Source organism: Myiozetetes cayanensis, unplaced genomic scaffold (genome assembly GCF_022539395.1).
Source record: "Myiozetetes cayanensis isolate MyiCay16 unplaced genomic scaffold, myiCay2020 scf10, whole genome shotgun sequence".
Lineage (NCBI taxonomy): Eukaryota > Metazoa > Chordata > Aves > Passeriformes > Tyrannidae > Myiozetetes > Myiozetetes cayanensis.
Window position 1 is genome coordinate 2,702,168 of NW_026086605.1, and position 12,161 is coordinate 2,714,328.

The 12,161-nt window shown below is 42.8% G+C and overlaps 1 long non-coding RNA gene across 2 annotated transcripts in view; it reads right to left on the minus strand.

Moving 5' to 3' along the window:
* Positions 1–329: 329 nt before the first annotated feature.
* LOC126634748 (uncharacterized) overlaps positions 330–12,161 on the minus strand; it is a 29,319-nt gene continuing 17,487 nt past the window's right edge. Inside the window, exons 7-10 of one of the 2 annotated variants that reach the window (XR_007627423.1) lie at positions 9,869–10,029; positions 5,210–6,696; positions 2,972–3,941; positions 330–1,623 (exon numbers count right to left, since the gene is read on the minus strand). This is a non-coding gene — a long non-coding RNA (uncharacterized LOC126634748). The remainder of the gene's footprint in view (positions 1,624–2,971; positions 3,942–5,209; positions 6,697–9,868; positions 10,030–12,161) is intronic. The other variant, XR_007627424.1, reaches the window with a different exon arrangement.

Consider the following 12,161-nt stretch of genomic DNA (forward strand, 5'->3'; position numbering starts at 1 on the left):
CAGAATGTATTTCCTTTTTTATTTGCTTTTTGTTATTTTGGTAGTTTATTTATCATGTATTTATTTATGTTGCTATTTATTTGTGGGGTTATGTTTATAATTATTATTTTATGTATTATTTATTAACCTGGAACATTGTTGTCCAGAGAAGCTGTGGCTGCCCCATCCCTGGAAGTGTCCAAGGCCAGGCTGGACGGGGCTTGGAGCAACCTGGGCTAGTGGAAGGTGTCCCTACCCATGGCAAGGGGTGGAATGAGATGATCTTTAAGGTGCTTTCCGACCCAAACTATTCTAGCATTCTATTTTCATGAGGTTTTTACTTTATTTTTATCTGGTTTTATTTAAATGTGAAAAATGAAGGAGACATTAAAATTCTTATAGCACTTGTGTACCTCAGATTTTCTCTCTCAGACTCAAGAACCACGACACAAAAAGTCTATTTTAATGAGATCCCTCCTGGCTGAGGAAACTCGTCAGTGACCCATCTGCGTCACTGGGAGCGAGATTTGTTTTCCTTTCCTAGAACAACACTTGGATCACCTCTTTTGCTCTCAATTACTGGGTACCCATCCAAGCAGAATTTTTTTCTTCTTCTTTCTCAAATAAGTGGATTAGTCAGAGGGTGTAATGTAGAAATTAATTGTACTGTTGCTGTTCTAAACTCTGAATGACTGCCACCTCTTTTCTTAGTTTTTTTTCCCTGTTCTCAGGAACTATAGTTTGAAAGAGATGAGTTCTCTCTTTCCTCCTGGTGATCCATACTGAGGTGTTTCTGAAACATTTGGCTTTAGTTGTCACCATCTTCCACTTTTAATCCTGGATTCAAGCAGGGCTTTGTTCCACGAGATATGATGAACACTGAGTTGTGTTGATATGAGGGCTCTGTTCTCCCACGAAGGGAGGTGTGAGGGACCATGACTTCATACAACAACCTGAAAGGAGGTTGCAACCAGATGGAGTCTCTTCTCCTGAGTAATGAGCAACAGGACAAGAGGAAGAAGCCTCAGGTTGTGCCAGGGGAGTTTTAGAGTGGATATCACGGAAAATTTCTTCACAGAAAGGGATGGTCAAGCTGGAACAAACTGCCCAGGGCAGTGGTAGGAGTCCCCATCCCTGGAGGGATTTAAAAGCCGTGTAGATGTGGCACCTGGGGACATGGGTTAGTGGTGGCCTTGGCAGGGCTGGATAAACAGTTGTACTTGATGGTCTTAGAGAGCTTTTCCAACCTAAATGATTCCCTGTGGCAAAGCCAGGCCTTCTTTCCAAAATGCTGGATCCTTCCATCCCTTGTTGCAGGCTCAGAAAGCCACCTGTGTAGCCCCAGTTGCAGAAGGGTGGCCAAAACCTGTTGCTTCAGCTTCTTTTCAAGCTCTTGGGCAGGGGCAGCGTTCATTGGAGAGCTGCACTCTCAGCATGTAGAGTAAACACTTGATCTGAGCCTTGCCAGTGGGAAACAAGCCTTCTTTGTTCCAGAAGTTCACTGGATTTCGGCAAGGAACGCATTGTCGAGGAAGACAAGCGGGGTGCCCTCTGCCAACACCGCAAGGATTCATCCAGGCATCACATGAGATGCTTCCCAAGGGCAGTGAAGTCTGGCAGCTGGGGTGACACTTGCAGATCAAGCTGAAAATTAACCGTTTGAAATACAAGTTATAATTTGTACAGTCTTCAGGAGTTTCTGGCATTGCATTTTGAAAAAAAAATATAGTATTTTGTTTCCCAGCAGAAAAGGCAGTCCATTGCCCTGGAAATGCTTTCTCCCTGGCTGCCTTTGGATATTCCAAGGGGAAGGTTTAACAGTCCCAAAGTCCCACAGAAGAGAAGGGCTCCAAACAGTAATTACTCAAAAAAAAAAAAAGGTATTAGAAATAAACTCTCAAACAAAAAAGAAAAAAAATCTAGAATGCTTTTAGAAGTTAAAAGTAATTCCACTTCATGAAATTACATTGGCCATGGCTGCTCTTTCAGGTTCTTGCCTTCCAGTAACATTTCCTCTGTAGCATTCAAACATCCCTTGATTTTATTTTGATTTACCTTGGATTTTTATTTCAGTGACAACGTGTGGTCTCATTTACACAATTTTTTATCACTAACACTACAAAAATTCATATTTTCCCCTTCAGCCATAAACTGATTTGTTTCAAAACCGGTGTGACTTCTGTTGTAGGCGTGTAATAGTCTTGAAACAAGGTGCAATAATCTGCATCTTACTGTTCCAATAACATTTTTAGCACAATGTGCAATGCCCCATTTCCTAGATAGATGTTGTAGTTACTGCAGTGACTGAAAACTCCACCCAGAAATGACTGACCCTTTTACGTTCACAGCTGGCACAGGATCTGAAGCAACAGGTCCCAATGAATTTTATAGTTTTGTCAAGCTGAGAAATGCTCCCCTGAACCAGAAAACTCATTTCTCAGGAGCACTGTGCCCCTCTTCACAGCCAGACTGTTGCCAAATCCTGTCCTGCTCAGAGCGCTTCCCTCTTTTTTTTTTTTTTTAAATCAATATTTGACATGTCAAATATTGATGGCCATCTGTCCAAGATTCAAAACCTTTTAGAGCATTTTAGCCAGTGTCACTCAGAGTCCATCCAATACTATCACACTCTTTTAATCACCTGTAATCTCTGCTAACCAGTTCTATTTGCTCACTGCCCAGGCTGGGGAGGAGCACCCAAAAGCAATCCCGAGGCACATTCTGCCCTTACAGCACCAACAAGCTTTCACACAGGACACTCTTCACGAACTTAAGGCCCTAATCCCACCCATCTCACCTCGACAAAGCTCCTATTGAATGCCTGCAGATGGTTTATTTGAGTCAGATAATCAGGATAAGCCAAATCCAAAGGTTTTGAGTCACAGACTCCTTGGCAGTCCAGGGGCAGGAGTCAACGAGAAGGAGCCAGGGCTGTGTCAGATCCCTCTGAAGAAGGACATGCCGTGATCCTCTGGCCATTCTAGGTCCTTACCCAAATTTAACCCTGGCAACTCTTTTTACTGGTAAGAAAGCTGCAAAGTTGTCCCGTTTTCTGTTGATTTTCCGAGTTGTTAGCAAGGAAAGGCAGCTCATCATGTCACATGTCATCATTTTTGTCTCCTTCAGAACACATGCACTGCTAAGAGCTCAATTATGCAGCTGTTGGACATTTTCTGAAACAAAACAGGGTTTGCAAAGAGAGGTGAATTATTATCACAGATTCACAGGATATTTTGAGCTGGAGGAGAATCACAAGGATTGAGTCAAACTCCCTGCTCCTCACAGGACCACCTACGTCTAAGAGCACAGTCCAGGTGCTCTCTGAGCTCTGTCAGGCTTGGTGCTGTGACCACTGCCCTGGGGAATCTCTTCCAGGGTCCAATCACTCAGTGAAGAAACAGTTCTAAAAATATAGTTAATTTTACAAAACCTGTAATTTCCAAGGCGTATATTTTGTCTATTTCCTCCTCTCTCAGCTTCTGTGGGACCTGAAATAACTTGCAATTTCAATTTCATATTTATTCAGACATTTCTGTCTTGAAATAATTTTCCCTAGCATGAACTTCCTCTTTAAATTATTACTGATTTACATATTGAGTTTATTTGGTAGTTTCTGCATATGGAAACCTTCTTAAAATATAGTTTGTTTTGATCAGAATGAAAGCACTAATATTGCTTTGCATAGTTTTCATGAGGCTAACCATGGATTTTTAAACTTTAAAGAGAATAAATAAATGAAACTGAAATGTGTATATCTGGTTTGAAACATATGGAAAGGATGGGACTTTCTGTGTGTGAAAAATTTGTTCTGTGGATCAGGTCGCTAAAAGTCCCAAGTCTTAAAAAAATGAAAAGCATTGCATAAAACAGCATTTTATCTGTTGGTAGAATTACCCCACACACAAAAGAGGCCTAAGAGACTCTTCCCACTTCATAATGAAACTCCAGGGCCCTTCAGTGACCTTAAAATGCAAGGAGAAAAGAAAATTCAGTTACAAGTAAGTCATGGTCACACTGTGTTGCTTTGGCTTGATTAACCTCCTCTCTTGGTCACCTTTGCCTCAGTGAATGGAACTTTGATTTTCCTCTACTAATTTAAATACTTCATTGCAAATATATCAATAGATAAACACCCAACAGCATTTGTCTAACACAGGTAATTTATTTCCCTACTACTAATTTCACAACCAGTATTCAGCTGGGAATAAATCAGTATACAGAGAATCATGGAACGGTTTGGTTTGGAAAGGACCTTAAAAATCCTCTTGTTCCAACTCCCTGACACAGGCAGGGACACTTTCCACTAAACCAGGTTGCTCAGAGCCTCACTCAACCTGGCCTTGAAAACCTGATTTAGGTAACTGTGAACATCTGCCTGGCCCAAGCCAGGGATCTTTGGGTCAAACAGTGACCCAGGAAAAACCAAGGGATCTCAAATTGCCCACAATGACACTGTAGGTCTGCTGGCACTAATGAAATTACTGTCTCCACCCTCCCCAGAGAAAATCCAGTAGCCCCCACGATACACTAAATCAGCTTCAGAATATTCCAGAATTTTAATTTAGTGGTTTGGCAACCTATAAAGCCCTACCTCCTTCTCTGCACAGGGAAATGCACTTTTCATTCCAGCATCAGGAAGCACTTCCCTGGATGATGTTTAGTTCCCTGTGGGAAATGCTCTCCTGGAGGGTGACTGATGGTGGGCAGAGGGAAGATGAGGGTGCGCTTTTCTCAGGTACCTTTGGCATGATTTTCTTTCTTTAATATAAAATTTTGAATTGTGTAAATTGCCAACCTTGTAATTGTCTTCACCACTTACAGATAATGAGGTATAAAGTCCTCATCACCTGCCAACAGGTACCACAAAGGTCTGTCATAGTGTTTGTTCCCCTGCTGACAATTCATTAATTAATTTCTTCTGAAATGCAGCTGAAGCTGCTAAGAAAACAATTTTCCTGTTGTTCATATTTTCCTGTTTTTAACCCACAGCTTCTAGAGGAGACAGGAGAACTGCTGAGTTCCATTCCTTTGCTTGATCAAGTTTAAGAATTGGGCATTTACTGGTAACTACATTTTGCATTTGTCTGATGCAAAGGGTGAAAGAAAAACAGTTATTCAAAGAAGACAGAAAAGTGCCATGCTGTAGTCCTTCAAATGCTGTGGATGATTGTGGAGGACTCAAAGGTTGAGAAACCACCTCGAAAAAGAGTGCAAGGTGATCAGAACTTACCACAGAGTGAAAATCAGACTCCCTCAGCCCCTCTCACTGCTCAGCAAATCACACTGCAAGCCGATGGAAGTCTTGGATGCACTTTCAGAAATTTATCACAGAAGAGTAAAGTGTCCTTCACATGTGCCTGTTTGGCCTCTCTGGAGTTCTCAATGAGGAATAATGAAGAAAGCTTTTTGCCAACTAATTTTATCTATTACAAAGTCAAAAAGTCAGCAGGAATCATGCAAGGGTCCTGCTGAAGCCCTCTAGTACTGCATTAAAAAAAAAATAAAAAAAATCCTTGAGTTTCATGCTGCCACAACTCCCAGGGTTTTCTCCAGAGAAACATTAGTGAATTTATCTAATCAGCTTTGTTTCCTGAGTTAAACATTCCTCATGAGAAGGAGCATCAGGAGGAGTCAATTAATCCAAATCAGTGGAAGCACTGGCTCAGGGTTCTCCTCTCTCCTCTACTGTGATTTGAGCTTTTTTTTAACTTTAATTTGGGAGTTGATTGGGTTGGGGGTTGCCCGTTTAAGTGCTGGTTTATGTGTTATCTCTGTGCAATTTTTAATCAACAATGCAGTGATTAATCTTATGTAGAGATGCCTCTGAATTAAAATCCTGAACATTTGTTATGGTCTCCCCAATTTCTCCAGAGAAAAAGCTCTAAATAGAAATGTATCTTTCAAAAATGAATTTTTTTCTTCACAAGAATCAGACTTGTGCACTTCAGTCCACGTGTCTTACTGCACTGATTTTACTGTCAAAATCTACTTCAATGTAAAGGCAGTACTGGTGACACCTCCATCCCTGGCACCCCCCCAGTGCACTAAAAAGCCACTAAAAGGTTTGCAATGACAAATGTTTAAAGGCTGCTGGAGAATGTCACTGGTGCTGGTGGTACTCTGTGTGACCCCAGCCCGTGGTACCTGCTGAGGTCAAAGGGATTTGTTAGGAGCTGAGAAAACCTTCCCACTAAGACCATTGTCCACATGGAAGTGGAAAAAGCAGGAAGAGCTGCAAGAATGCAGCACCTGCCAAGGCAAGCAAGGTGTGTTGACACGAAGCCTTAGCTGGGCAGCAGGATGAAATGGCCTGTCCCACCATGGGTGCAGCCAAGGTCACCAATACTCCTTGACTTTGGCATAACCTGCACCTCTGGCAAAGATTTTTCCCTCCCAGGGGTGGACTGAGGCTTCCAGAGACAGGATGGTGAATCCTCACCCCAAGGCCAGCTCTGCTCTGGGACTGGAAAGCCAGACCCACCCAATACTCAGTTTTGTCCAAAGAAGGTGGCTGCAGAGGGAAGGTTTCCACTTTTGCAGTAAATTAACCCTAAACAGGGGGAACCTGCCTGCAGGTTATGTTATCACAGATGTGATTCACTTCATCTGGGATTTGCCCTTTCCTCCAATCGTTCTTCAGCATGCAAAAATACCTTTCACTTCAGAACATCCTGGACTTCCACTTGTGGCAGGGCACTGATCATGGCCAGCACCTGGCTGTAGGAAACAAAAAAGGGTTCAGTAAAAAACAGGATTTTCTGTCTAAGAAATCTACTAAAAGTGCAGAAGGTACATCTAAAAAAAAAACAAATATATTGCTATGTCATGGGGGAAAAAAAAAGAGCCCCATGTTGTGAGTTCACACACATTAGTGAATCCTTTCTTTCCAGGAAGAGAAAATACAAAGATCAGAAGCTGATGGTTCTGCTACTGGCATGAGAATAGGCTGTGAGCAATGGCCTCTCCCTCCCTTTCTCCAAACCAAAGTATTTGTGTGAGAAATACACCTACAGGAGAAAGGCAGTCAGCCCTGGTTTGTTCCTTCAAAAGTACCACAGTGAAATTTTTCACAACTGTTAGACAGGAGAGCTGCTAGGTGTCCTGGATTATAATCTCAGTAAGGGATGATGAGGGAAGAGCTGCAAGGGCAGATGAAACAGGTGGATGTCCTGCTCTTTCTAGCTGTCTCTTCTGCCTGTGTTTGTCTCCCCCTCTCCTTGCTTTTAAAGGTATTTGCTGAAGTCGAGGCCACAACAGCAGTGTGGTGTCAGAGCATCTTTCCCAGCCCTGTGCACGATTCCCAAGGACGGTGCCTCGCTGCCCTCCGGTGGCAGCAGCCCCCAGAACAGCCTCATTTTCCCTCTGCTTTTAGCCCCGTTCAGCCCCAGACCCTTGTGGAAATTATACCACTCATTTTCCATAAAAACAGGATGTTTAAACGCCTTTGGTGAGCTCACTTCTGTTTGTAAATGCTGGAGGAGCTGCAGAGCAGGGTGTACAAACGTGTACCCCTGTCTGTGTGTGCACACAGATATCCCACACTTCATGCAGGCTATTTCCCCAGTGTTCAGATGCTGCATTTCACAATACAAAATACACACTAAAATACATACATAGTCAGAAAGAGCTGAAAAAAAGAGAGCTATTTGCAGAGAGAAGTAGTTTTGCCACTGCAACAGAACTTCACTCCATGAAGAAAGATTAACACCCAACCACCAGCATAAAGCTACTTCATGACAGACAAATGCTGCTTGTTTTCCGTGAGCAGATTTTGATAGATTTCCTCTAAGAAGATGTTCTGGGAAACAGCTTTGCTCTTCCAAGACCACAAAGGTCAGCCCTACTGTCATCACTGCTGGTTCCTGCCACACAGGATTAGTCTGCTTGCTTACCTGTGGACTGAAATCTCACCCCTTCCTTTCTAGTCATAGAATTATACAATTATTTGGGTTGAAAGGGCTCTTAAAGCTCCTGTAGTTCTGACCCCTGTGGTGGGCAGGGACACCTTCCACTGTCCCAGGCTTCTCAGAGCTCCATCCAACCTGGCCTCGGACACTTCCAGGGATGGGGCAGCCACAGCTCCTCTGGGCAACCTGTGCCAGGGCCTCCCCACCCTCACAGGGAACAATTTCTTCCCACTATCCCATCTAACCCTGCTCTCTGATAGTTTAAAGCCATTCCCCCTTGTCCTGTCCTCCAGGGCCTCGTCTAAAGTCCCTCTCCAGCTCTCTTGGAGCTCCTTTAGGCACTGGAAGGGGCTCTAAGGTTCCCCTGGAGCCTTCTCTTCTCCAAGCTGATCAACTCCAGCTCATGCTGTCACACTGACACCTGTCACCACAGGTTTGCTGTACAGACCCTCTGCCCCCTCTAGTACCTGCCACCATTACTGCTTGACAGGGTGTAAAACAGCCTGAGGTGAGATCCAGCCTCATTAGGCAAGAGCTGGGTGGTAGAATCCTCAGCCCTCTGCATGTTTGGTGGGAATAATGACTCCTTTCGGACCTGCTTCATAAAAGAGACTGAGGAATGCTGAAAAAGCAAATATTGATGCTGCTCCTTATTCAAGATACTTGCAGTCAGTCATATTCCCCAAACCTTCCCTTCCTATATCGAGGCTTCAAATAGAGCTGCACTGAAATGCCACTGATTAAGGGCTTAGTTTATGAATAGATTGGCTGCCTACAACTAGATAATGTGAATTACTTCCCCACTTTCCATTAACATCCATTCTCCTGCTGCATGGGATTTCTTGGGCAAGTAACTTTACTGCTGAGCACACTTTTGGCTGAGTCAGCAGAGAGGCACAGCTATTTCCACAGGAATCTACCACTTCCTAGGGAGAATATTATTCCAAGGAAATTACTACCCACCACAATGTTCCAGCCCAGCTTAGAGCTACATGGAGAGAAATATATTGATAAAAATCTACCATAAACCCACTGAGTCGCTGCAGGAATTTATGCTGAATTCAAACAATATACAAGGAGACAATTGGGAGTTTAAGAAAAGTGCTCATGGAAAAAAAAATTGGTGTTCACTTTTAATTCAGAAAAGAAAATTTAGTTCTGTTTTTTTACTGCAGATGTGACTCATCTCCCCCCTGACAGCACAGAGTGAGGCAGAGCAGGAGGCATCCTCAGGGGTATCAGAGGCCATGGTGGTGCTGACACCACCCCCTCATGCCAGGGAGAAGACTGAGTGCTTGGAGGGATCCTGCTACATCCAGGGGTTTGACAGAGGACAATCTTATCCAGCTAAATTGGATGGCCTTCCTGGGTAGGATTCCCTTTTTCTGTACAAGTCACCTAATCTGAAAAGATGCCACAAAAACAGGTGGCAAAGTATATCCAGCGTGACCTAGTGTGCATTTCCTCTCCATGATGACTTTATTTCATTCATTCTCTTAGTCCTTTATTCATTTGTATTTATAATGGCATTACAATCTCTTCTGCCTCATATCTTTTGATAACATATCCCTGTATAAAACCTTGTTACTAGTGAAAAATGTGTTAATAGCACCTTCTAGCCCTGTCTTGGTCCATTTTCTTTGGTTGCTGTAGTTCTTCTTACCCAACCTTACCTTTTCCAGTATCTCTCACACCTATTTTATTGATCTGGGGGCTGCAAGTAACAGGGAGACAACTGCAGATCTGAACCACACTGAAGGGATCCACTCCCAGGTTAAAGAGGAGTCAGAAAAGTAAGAAAAAAAAACATAGAAACTGCTTCTTACAGGAGCAATTTGTGGCACACAAAGAGAATTTGTTTGAGACTTCCCTGACATTTTTAGGGTGCTAATCCTTTGGCACAATTCTTGCACCAGTTTAATCTGGTTTAGTATGGTTGTAAACTGGAAAACTGTCTTAATGGGTAGCACGAGAGTCCTTACCAAACAGCCTAATCTCCAAAAGCAAATCACAGCTTCCTGGAACAACCACATCATCAGCACAGGGCCACAGAGGTGCCCGGGGAGTGTTTGGGGAGGTCTCTACAGCCAGTCCGGAGCAGCTCCGTGATCTGGATCTCCTCATCCGGGTGTCTGGATGTACCCTGAGAAACGAAAATACCCAGTAAATCACTTCCTTGGCATCGCTCTGGAAGTTCAGGAGGAGAGATCAAGTTGCACAACACACACACATACACCCCTCTTTGATGCAGGCCAGAGCCCATTTAGTATAAATTTGGCAGCTGTGCTGGGTTAGACCAGACCACCACAAGCACAATGGACCCTCAGGTGCGTCTCACCTGGCTGCTTCTGCTAAGCACCACTCTTCTCTCTGGACCAGGTACTGCCTCTACAGTTTTTTCATGCTTGCAGGGCAATGTCACAGACAGAATCATTTACTAATACAGGCTGGCTTGCTGGGAAGTGTGGCAAAGATTCTCCTAGAATATCGCTGGTGAGCCGTGTACCATAGAATTGATGGTTTCATTTGACTTCTGATTTAAAGATTCAGTCCAAATGCATAGATTATATTCAAAAACGCATGTATTTTAAAATGCAAAATATAATATATATCATATATAATATGCATAATATATTATATACAACATTTATGATATTATATTAAGATATGGTATTAAAAAATATAACCTACGAAGGTGATGGACTGGAGAAGGATGAAGAATATTTCTTTGTCTCTCCTCTGTGATGAGAATAGTTTGTGGAAGTTGTTCTCTAATCACTCACCTTCTAATATCCTAACTTTAATTAAATTTCTTCTGCACTGTACATTTTCAAATTTAGAGAAAGAGAGAAGAAGAAACACAGAGCAGTCTACCAGACATAGATGGAATTATACTTTACTGCAGTGACATCTTCTTTTAAACTTCAAACAATAACCTCAAACCTCCCCTATAATATTGTTAGTTTAAATGAGATAGCTTGAGCTTTAATTATCAGCCTGAGCACCAAGAAAAACTCCTTACAAAAAGAGGTAATTTGATAGAGTTTGTGGATTAAGTGTTGGCTATAATGAATTATTCAAAAAACAAGAGCAAAGACAGCCCAGAGGGAAGGTCAGCATCAGAGAGTACAAAGCTGCATTTCAAGAATGTGATCAAATCCCAACACTTCAGCAATAATATAATCTTGGTCCTTATTCCATAAGTTCCTTTTTGTCTTTGATTTGACCTTATGTAGACTGATTAATTTTGACTGGAAAAACCCCTTAGGACCTTGTCTTGCAAACCTAAGACTTTAGTATCACTAAAATTAAAGTCTGTGAAAGTGAACATCTGGAGATCAAATGCCAATTTGAATAGGAATTAAAAAAATCCCCAAGTGAAATTTCCCTTGATTTTAGTGAATGCATCAGGTTTTCAGAGCATGCCAATTCTGAAAGAGCAAGTACATTATTTTTAAAAGCTGCTGTTTGAAAACATTGCTCTGACCCCTGGCAGCCTAAATCCTCTTTTTCTGTCGTGGATACTAGTAGGGTTTCTAAGGTATTTATGTGACTAAGACTACAGATTATCAAATCCACACATCTGACTATCAAATCACACCACAGGTTTGTATCCTCTTTTGGAAGACCATTTCATCCTCTGGTACCTGAACCATGATGCCACGGGCTGGTTTAATCAACCATACATTTTGTTCTGTAATATACTATATTATATAGAATAGTCTTCACTGCAGAGTTAGGCCAATCTGGGTTTCACAGGCAGACCTGAGCAGGCATTTGCCTGAGCCATGAGATGAGGGAACAAACTCCTTTCCACCTCTCCTGCCTCTTTTCATAAGGGAACGGCAATATTTTTTCACAGCGTTCGAGCTCAGAGCTTCTCATTCAGCCACAGGATTGCCTTGAAAACACACCACATGCCAGCACTCACTGTATGCAACAGGAGGAATTTTTTCACAGAGAGGTTTGTCGAGCATTGGAAGGGGCTGCCCAGGGAGGTGGTGGAGCCATCATCCCTGGAGGTGTTCAGGGAATGGCTGGACATGGCACTTATAACTCCCATCTGGTTGACAGGTGGTGATCAGAGGTTGGACTCAGTGAGCTTAGAGGCGTTCTCCACTTTACATGATTCTGTAACTCTGAATCAATACACTACAGGTTGTGTGTTGATGCGCAGCAAAACATAAAACACACACGGAATTGTGATGCGTTACTTCAGTGCCAATCTGTTCTCTTCTCTACCACAGCAAGTGGCTCATGGTTGTTCCGACCACC